At 33.2% G+C, this 10,000-nt stretch overlaps 1 protein-coding gene across 1 annotated transcript in view; it reads right to left on the minus strand.

Moving 5' to 3' along the window:
* LOC145276774 (carbonic anhydrase 6-like) overlaps positions 1-10,000 on the minus strand; it is a gene marked incomplete in the record, with an annotated part of 205,100 nt that overhangs the window by 193,936 nt on the left and 1,164 nt on the right.

The raw sequence follows: 10,000 nt of genomic DNA on the forward strand, positions 1-10,000 counted from the left end.
GCAAAAAATCGTTAAACATTTTTTCCATTCATCTAAGTTTATTTTTACCTTTTCATTTTTAATCGGCTCATATGCGTGTCACTTTGGTACAGTAGTAACGTCGCCAGCTTTGAATGTAACAGTTTCGATTCCAGCTGATGGTACCCAAGTACTTTTTTTTGTTACTTTTGAAATCACGACTATAATAATATATACTAAATATGTACAAATTAAAATATCGTATTTAAGCGTATTTTATGCCTGGTCAAAAACGGGTGCCCCCCTCGCTAGTATATATATATATAATATAATTACATTTTCATATCAGGAAGAGTCTACGCGGATCAATCAAGTCATGTATGATGTCTAGTAAACATTATTTCATTTTAATTTTTTATTTTATTTAAATGTCATTAAAACTCTTACTTTTTAGTTTGAGTTAACATTTTTGTTCCTAGTAAAGCCTTTATTTTGTAATAGAATTCTCATCGCCAAACTTCTTAAACTGAATAAACGCATCTTAGGAATACTTCTTTTCTGTTAGAACTAAGTTGAGCCCGAGATCAGAACTTTAAAAGAATGATAAAATTTGGGTAAATCACGCAACACTTTTACTCTTAGTTAAAACATGATATCTTTCGATTCAGTTTGGACAGGAATTACGAAAGGATAATCTTCCTGGCTCGTACAGTGCATCACAGTTCGTTCACATCTTCATAAAAACAGCTTGGCATTTCGCCACATCAGGTTTATATTTAATTCACCAACACACGTAAGGGGTTCCTGCTACTCTGACCCAAATTTAGAAAATGGCGCAACTACTAGGAGATAACTCTGTGTAAACAAACTAATAGGTATTATTTGTAGTATTTTCAAAAATAGGAAAACGTTAGCAGAAGGTGCATTGGAAATAAAGAATGCTATTATCCATCTAGTGCGAAATGTTTCTTTTTTCACACCTAGACCGGCTTACTGTTGTTCAAATTAATAATACGACAGAGTCTCTTGGAATACTGTAGTACAGAAAACCAAAGCACTAAATGCAGCCATTTTTATGCATAATTTGCAGAACTATTTTCAAACAGTTTACAATGAAGTTTTGTTTAACGTCATTTATTTGAAAGAACCCTGTGTGATTTTCTTATATACTAACAGTTCAGCCCGACCTTGCTCGAGCCCTATCTACTGATCATAACTTGCCCTATGTGTGAATACCCTTTATGCAAAATTTCAAATGTTTAAACCAAAAATTGTGTGAGTAATTTGGGTAGAGACCGTAGAGGTAAATTTTTTTTTAACTTTGATCCCAATTTTGAAAACTTAACATTTATTGTTTTGGTCTCAAATCAAAATAAAAAGTTTGATCCATGTCCAAGTTACCTACATCTAAAATTTAAAGTCTTTAGAGCCAAAATTGGCGGAGGAGTTTGGTAGAGTCTGCAAAGGTCAACTCTGTTAACTTTCATCTCTTGGCAGTCAAATTTTCGCCCTATAATTGATGAAAATACTTGTTGCGTGTCTGAATACCTGTTATTTCAAATTTCAAATGTTTAGACCTAAAATTAGTTGAATTGTTTGCATGAGACTGCAAAGGTCAAATCTTTAGAACTTTGACTCCTTGGCAGCCAAATTTTCGCTTGCCATACGTCTGATTACACTTTATGCAAAATTTCATATGTTTAGACCAGAAACTGACTGAGTAATTAGGTAGAGACCGCTGAGGTCAAATTTTTTTTTTCAACTTTGACCCCAATTTTTGACCCATTAACTTAAACTGTTTTTGGCTCAAATCAAATTAAAATATTTAATCCATGTCCAAGTAACCTACATTTAAAATTTCAAGTGTTTACGGCCAAAATTGGCAGAGGAGTTTGGTAAAGTTTTCAAAGGTCAAGTCGTTGAACTTTGACCCCTTGACAGCCAAATTTCTGGCTGAAAACCAATTAAAAAGATTTTCCCAAATCTCAATACTCCTTATGTCGAGCCTGTAGACTGAAAATTGACAGAGTAATTTAGTAGAGAATGTACTTACAGATAGACACACACACAGACAATTTCGGTATTATAGATATATAGATGTGCAACAGTATTGTCTGTATTAATAATTAAAGTTATAAAACAGAATGCTAAATTAATTTTTAATGCTAAATTAATTATCAAATGAAGTAATTTGCGAGGCATCTTATTCGTCTTAAAATTGCAATAGCTTTATAAGAATATTATAATTGTCGCCGAATGCTTTGTTGTGCTTTGTAAATGCGAACATTTTTTCGAATATTTATATAACAATGAACAACGAAAACTAAGACTACCTCCAAATTAAAATTATAAAATATAATTAAAATATCGTTTCTACAATATTTTAACATGTACTTGCCAATTGTATGAACATTGTAATTATGCAGCATAAAGACCGTGCTGAAATTATCACGTTGTTATTTACAAACCCATTAGGTGGAGTTTTGTTAAATATTCTGTACTTTCACCTAACAATTTTGTCAGCAAAATATTTTTTAAAAATTGAATTTAACTTTACGAACTATCCTATATTTGTTTTTTGCAGTTTTTTTTTTAAAAAAAAGCAAAAAACAAATAAAATATAGGATAGTTCGTAAACTGCAGAAGTAAGCGAACATCTAATTCACACAATTATTCAAAAACATTTTTTAAATCAATAACTATTTCCTGCTGGACTTTTTCAATTGCATTACCTCATTTTGCTCAGTATAATAACTAGTTTTAGGTATATAAGAAAGCCTGGTTAAACAGAAAATTTATGTTATTAACGAATTATATTTTTACGATTAGAATCAGTAATAGATATTAAAGAGGGATTGGCTCTAACATTTTACTTTGAATTTCGTTTTTGTCTTCTGTGGAATACTATCAATTATATTGCATAATTTCAGATTACACACACACACACACACACACACATTCTGTTCTCCCTTACGATTTTTCTATTTCTTCCTTATCTTTTAACCTATTCACTAATTTATGTAGAAATAATAGTGGTGGGGGGATATGCAAGAGAGCAACGTAAGTCGTACATTTTCCGACCACATAAAAATTCTAGTTAAATTAAAAGCATTTTTATAACTGAAATTAGGCTTGCCTTTTTTTTCTGTTGTTCTTGGCCTTCGAGTCGGGATCAAAGTGTAGTATCTGTTCCGGCAGATGCTGCACTTAAGATAATTTGTACCAGTCAATGGAGGGGAAACCCTCTATACTGGGACAATTATTATTTTTGGTAACCAGAGTGCCCCCTTTTTGCCTACTTTAAGGGGAGCTGGTTTTTACCTCACATTAAAAACGGCCTTGTGCCTAATTTGCTCAGTGGGGGAGCAAATAAACACCATCTGTTCTACAGCTGCTGACTTAAGATAATTTGTACCAGTCAATGGAGGGGAGACCCTCTATACTGGGACAATTATTATTTTTGGTAACCAGAGCGCCCCCTTTTTGCCTACTTTTATGGGAGCTGTTTTTTACCCCACATTAAAAACGGCCTTATGCCTAATTTGCTTTGGTGGGGAACAAATAAATACAACTAATTAAATCTGAAACCCCTGTTAGCATAGATATATCAAATCCACATTCCCCTATTATTTAAAACTATACACACTAGTAGGTTTAAGATTGGGGGGGGGCATCACACACGCATACCATACGAATACTATTCTTTCTAGTATTCCATTACCTTTATCTCGATCCTTAACCCACCCATCCCTTATCATTCATTCCTATATCTAAACACAGTCTTGGCGAGGTTCTATATTTAGTTATATATAGTTTTGACCTTTACTCCTGATCTGAGATGGAAAACGTACATGGAATCTGTTGCCAAGTCTGCTGGAAAAATGGTGGGTTGTTTAACTGCTCCCGTAGATATCTCACTGCTAATGCAATTCTCTACATATATAAGCGTACGTCCAATGATGGAGTACTGTTGCCACATCTGAGCAGGGGCTGCTAGAAGCAGCTTATCCTGCCTTAATAGAGTTCAAAATAGACTTCGTGGCCCTTGTGGGAGGGATGCCCATTTTCTTCCCTGACGTTGTGAGTCTGTCTCTGGTCTATCGTTATTTTCATGGCAAGTGCTCTCTGGCCTGAATTTCACGAAAAACACTCGTTTAGCTGAAACCACCATTGATAAGTGGTGATGCTTTTGTAAAAAAAAAAAAAAAAAAAACAACCCCCCTCAAATTTGCACCCCTGTTGGGTGTTAGTTACATAAAACCAAATCTTATTTTTCATTTGGGGGTACCAAATTGGTCAAAGGGAAAATTATTCCCAACTCGGATTTAGGTAAAAATGCACTTTTCATATAAATAATTGAATCCATTCCAAAATGTATCGTTAACAAAAACAAATAAACAATCTCTCTCTCATATATATATATATATATATATATATATATATATATATATATATATATATATATATGATTGTTGAGCTGGATTAAATCCGACGATATGAAATAAAATGGAGGTGGAAGGACCTGGATACTCAACGTTTCGCCCGATTTATGCGGGCTTCTTCAAGAGGGATGGTCATTGACGAGAGAGTCGGAGGATTGGGGCTATATATAATGATGAAAAAAAAAAAAAAAAAAAAAAAATTCATAATTTCACTTAATTTTATTTTTATTTTACTTATTTACTGTATTTTATCATTATCTATTTTTAGACTCCATTTTATCACCTCCTATTATTTTTAGATACCATCTTTTAAGTTACTGCGCTATTTTAGCCAAATTCAATTATTTCTAATTTAAAAAAAAAAAAAAAAAAGATTCTTTCGTAATCTCGTGTCATTTTATTTATTTAATCTATCACCGCTATATTTCCAAACACAATTTTTAATCTCTACGATATTTTATCTTTTAGACGTAATCCACTACACTAGTTTACTCTAATTAGTTCTTCTCTCATAAAATGTATATACATGTATATATGACATCTAATTTACATAAGGAAAACACGCTGCTCTCCCCCATCATTATATATAGCCCCAATCCTCCGACTCTCTCGTCAATGACCATCCCTCTTGAAGAAGCCCGCATAAATCGGGCGAAACGTTGAGTATCCAGGTCCTTCCACCTCCATTTTATTTCATATATATATATATATATATATATAGAGAGAGAGAGAGTTCAGTTTTTTGCCTCACTTACACTGATATTAAAAACCTACGTGTAAAATTGACGATGTCGGTGTGTGTTCGGAACGATCTCTATGAAACTTTTCCTTCAATTTTTGGTCTGCAGATTGAACTTATAGGGTATTAGGGCCTGTGGAACAAATTCGATTTGTTTTTAGCCGGTAATGCTAAGGAGTCAAATTTTAAAAATAAAAACCTAACCTTAGCAGGAGTAAGTCGACTAAGCCTATACTTCTACATATGCGCAAACATACATTTATACGTTGAAGTCGCTTGTAATCGAACGTTTTCTTATCAATCTGTCGATATCTGAAATAGTAAAGACTAAATGTTTTTGTTTCGATTCATACCTGATGGCACCCAAATCAGTTTTATAACTTTTGAAATCGTTACTATCTATTGGGTACAATATAATAATTAATGGAGAATTAGCTCTTAAAATTTCTCGATAATAAATAGGAAATCTTCACGAATTAAAATCTCATATTTTACGACAGGACAACACCGGGGAGAAGCTGCTGGTATATGCTTGTACAATACAATAATCAGTAGTGTGATTTTCACAACGTTTCGGTCGATATAACCTCCCACCTTCTTCATGTGTATCTTGTCGAACTCGGGAATGTTTCTGTCGAATTCGACATTGGACGGAATCTCGAACTGAATTTTCCCCACATTCAAAACCGAACTTGCGTCTAACTCTGCCCTCGTGTGGAGGCAAGTAGAAACAAGATTATACAATAGCTCTTCGAAATTCGAAAGTAAATTCCTCAATTAAAAATATAAAATAAAATAGAATTTTAAATTTACAAATACAAAGTGATTTTGATTGAGATTTCAAAATAATAGTAGTCAAGTGCTGTGCTGCTGTGGTTCATTCGTTCTCTTGAACCAAAAGCGCGAACGATCGTCCCAGCGTCCGGTGTTCGAATTCGGTTAGGTATTTAGATTTGCCTCATGCCCAAGTTACGTAATTAATCTAAGAATTCCTAAATACTACTATTATTTTTCTGCATATTCCGGCATTGGTTTTTAGTTATATTGCACTGCACTCAATCAAATCCTGTTTAAGAAAACTGCGTGTGTAGATTGCGCAAACCTTACTTCACTATGGATTTGCAGTGTATCCACTCTTACAGAATGTATTCGGGTTCTCTAGACATGTAAAAGGAGGCTAATAATAAACTAATGTGAAACATTACTTCTTGCTCGCGCCCCTGTCGTGTGAAAGACCTTGCGAGCTTTTATTCGGTCACCGTGAGCGGCTGAGGGTTATCGGTAGAAAGGAAAGAAAATGCGCGAAATTTCGGATGTAAAGAAGTGAACGAGAGACAGAAAGGACGAATAAAGAATACAACCAGCGAATCGATTTTTACATCCTGCACTCTCATCTTTCTCCTTTCTTATTTTTAGTGTTTACGTTTTAAACTACACATCAATATACATTATGCTGGCGTTAGCAGAGCAGAGAGGGAGAAAGTAACAAAATACCAAGGACTTATGTACGACATGAAAAGAAACTGGAATCTTAAGAAGGTATCCATCATACAAGTCATTGTAGAAGCAACAGGGCTAATGAAAAAGAATGTCAGAAAACTATCTGGCGAATATACCCGGTGAACCAAGTACAAAAGAAATACAAACAATAGCACGTAAAGGGGCGGTTACAATCTTAAAAAGATCTCTCGGTTGGAGTAACTAAACTAATGGGAGAATGTTTGGCATCCGGTAAAATGCCCCATCCCCAGCAAAAACAAAGTAATAAGACAATTAAAACATGAACAGGACAGATATTTTCTACTTCTTAATGAAATTCAAACCTTCAGTAATATATCATATATATATATATATATATATATATATATATATATATATATACACACATACTAGCTGGGCACCCGGCGTTGCCCGGTCGTATAATACGCTTCAACGTGATATTTAATTAATGCTCATTGCATATGTATTATTATAGAATCAATTCTCTATTAAATATATAACACGAGGAATAATTTGCACGGTGGACTAATTCGCATATATATATATAAGTAAAATAAATTATGATGGTGTCGTTTATCAAAATCCGTCTGCGTTTGTTTACAATATCACGTCAGCTGACATTTGAGTTTGACGATAAATGCCTTGGAACTGTCACTTCTGATAAATGTTTAATTTTTAAATCTACAAACGAAGAAATGATTTTGGCGATTTTAAATGGTACTTCTTTTATCATAAATCGGACTTATTAATAAGACAAATTAAATAAAATGGTGAGGTACACGCGGGCTTGAACAGAGGGATCGTTCGACCTTTAGTCGAATACTCTTCCATTGACAATAGTTCTGTTTTTTAAGAAAGCATTTGATGAGAATTGAATAGTCCTTGGTTTGCTGAGAATTATCTCCCTTGCCCCGTGTAACAGAAAATATTCTCCTATCAAAATTCTTTATATTTATTTCTAAATTCTTTCTAAAAGAAAGGCCATTTTTAGAATCGACTTATCCAGACTTATGAATCAGCTTTGTGTGAAATTTGCAAAAAATAGGCTCAGCCATTTCGGAACCTATGAGGAAGGAACTCGTATATAAACTCCATGGAATAAGGATTTTCTTGTTTATTTGAACTCCTTGTCGGATATTAAAATTGTTATTATAATTATAATAAATTTTTAGTAACAAGATTTTTTAATTCGTAAAAATGCGACGCTCATTGTTTGTTTATAAACAAGCGATTAGAGCACCGTAAAAGTAGTGGACAAATGTTTATTTAAATAGACATTTGGCGAAATAATTTACGGGCGCCGCTACCATGGCTGACTGTCAACTCGATGGTTCTAGGTTCAATTCTCGGCTTCGGGGAGGTGCTAGTCTAGCGGCACTGATGAGTGGAGATACAACGAAACAGGACTGTATGTCGATGACTACACACACACACTATATATATATATATATATAGTAGCTTACTTGATTTATAGACTATAGATACCCACTGTAAGGGTGCCTGCGCGTTGAATTTTTGTGGCAAGAGTTGCGCAATCTCTAACCACACCTCTCCTGAGTCGGCGTTGTTAAATACCAGTGGCAAGTGAAGGTTCAGGATAACTCGAAACAATGCCGAGATAAGTGTGTACTTGCGCAATATTTGCGTAAAAAGCTTATAGTAAACCCATAACTCTTTCGCTCTACATATTTATGTATGCGTATAAAAAATTGGTAAAAAATTTTTGCTTGCTGTTAGTTTTTAGTCTACAGACAGGAAACTAGGGTATTCGAACCTACGCGAAACTTTATAGTTGGGGTTTAGTCGGGGTAAATCGGTACAAAAGTGTGAAAATTAAAAAATGGAATTTGCCAGGTGAAGGTCGAACGACGGCATTACGGATATGCATGCATAACGTAATAGCTACTGGTTCTTGTTTTAAGTTTTAGCCTTGAAGCAAACTTGTCTTCATAGCTCATGCATTAACATCAAAGGAAAAAGTAAATCGTAAGCTAAATGTCTTTGTTTCGATTTTCAATGGTGGCGCATGGGTAATTTTCTTTTTTAACTGTTTAAATCATTACTATATATTGGGTCCAATATAACATAATAATGAATACGAAATCTGCATAAATCAAGACATATTTAAGCGCAATGGCGGGTGGCCTGCTTATATATATATATATATATATATATATATATATATATATATATATATATATATATTGTTTATCTTGTAATATAATTATCCACTGACACGTATTTCGTCGTCTGCGACACACCAGAGTGGCTGAATCTCGCTAGATTCAGCCACTCTGATGAGTCGTAGACGACGAAACGTGTCAGTACATAATTATATTAAAAAAAAAAACAAAAACAAAAAAAAAAAAAACAGTACATATGCCGCTCCCTATATGGGGGTACCACATTGGTTAAAGGGAAAATTATTCCCAACTCGCATTTAGGTAAAAATGCACTTTCGTAAATAATTGAATTCATTCAAAAACGTACCGCAAAAGCAAATAACATCTCTCATATATATATATATATATATATATATATATATATATATATATAAATGCAATGTGTATTTATCCAAGTTACGTATGGACGAGAAACAGACTGACAGTTTTATTAACATTGTAACCGCATCTTACAGTATCCTGTTTCTCAGAATAGGTATTTTTGTCTTCTCGTTTTCAACAAACATCTCTCATAAACGTATTAGAAATGTATTGAATGAATATATGAATGGGGTAAAAAGCTTATTAAATAAAACGAAAAAAAGATTGATGATTAGAATTTCATTTTTTTTTTTTATTTTTTTTTTTTTAAATTCAATTTATTTCATATACAACTATTTTATTTAAAATTTACTAATTTCATAATTTCAGGTTTCGGAGGTTTCTTTTTTCGTTATTTAGGATTGGATATTTTAAACATTTAATTTAGATAAAAGTGAAATACAATCATAACAATGTATTTTTTTTTTTCCTAAACAAATATACCAAAAGTCAATCATAGGCCATAGACAGATTTGTAGAAGAAAATGGGGTACTTATGCATCTATATTACCGCGCTAAAAAAAAAAAAAAAAAAAAAAAAAAAAAATGTTATTTAGAAAACCACTTTTATATGTGGGGAGGACGTTTTGGAACTATTCTGTGCTTTCATTTAACAATTTAATAAAAAATATCGTAAAAATTGAATTTAACTCGAAAATACTATTTCAAAATATAGCGTGGTAATATGCATGTATAAGCATACATCTATTTTCAATTCTTATAGTACTTGACAGGACTTCCCGGAGGTTAGACGCTCTCACCTAAATACCACATTCACTCTACGGGTTAATCTTATTTCGCTAATCCCCATTTTTTTT

Source organism: Euprymna scolopes, chromosome 1 (assembly GCF_053919585.1).
Source record: "Euprymna scolopes isolate OS-2025 chromosome 1, ASM5391958v1, whole genome shotgun sequence".
Lineage (NCBI taxonomy): Eukaryota > Metazoa > Mollusca > Cephalopoda > Sepiida > Sepiolidae > Euprymna > Euprymna scolopes.